We start from the raw sequence: 440 nt of genomic DNA on the forward strand, positions 1-440 counted from the left end.
ACCTGGCGGTAGTGATTCAGAGCTATTACGATTAATCGCTCTCTACATTAACATGTTTATTATTTACTATGGCTCCCTACATACCACAATTTTCACATGCATGGGACAGTACTGCTTTCTGGAGGCGTAGTCTCTGAATTTCAACTCTACTAGTTATCAGCTATATGACTTGGTATGAATTACTTTTTTGAGCGTCATTTCCTCATCTGTAAAATGAGGAAGATAATGACATCTCCTTCAAATGACAGCTTTTTCTTCTGAAAAATGGATATAATAGTAGTATCTCTTTCAAAAGACCACTTTGAAGATTTGATGTCTACTGCACCCAGTACTATGCTAAGGACTTAATATGTTAAGTCCTTAGCATAGTACTGGGTGCAGTAGACATTATGTACTATCTATTATCATTATTATTATATTATAATTATTTTTCTCTTAAT

This window comes from Rousettus aegyptiacus, unplaced genomic scaffold (genome assembly GCF_014176215.1).
Source record: "Rousettus aegyptiacus isolate mRouAeg1 unplaced genomic scaffold, mRouAeg1.p scaffold_m13_p_8, whole genome shotgun sequence".
Lineage (NCBI taxonomy): Eukaryota > Metazoa > Chordata > Mammalia > Chiroptera > Pteropodidae > Rousettus > Rousettus aegyptiacus.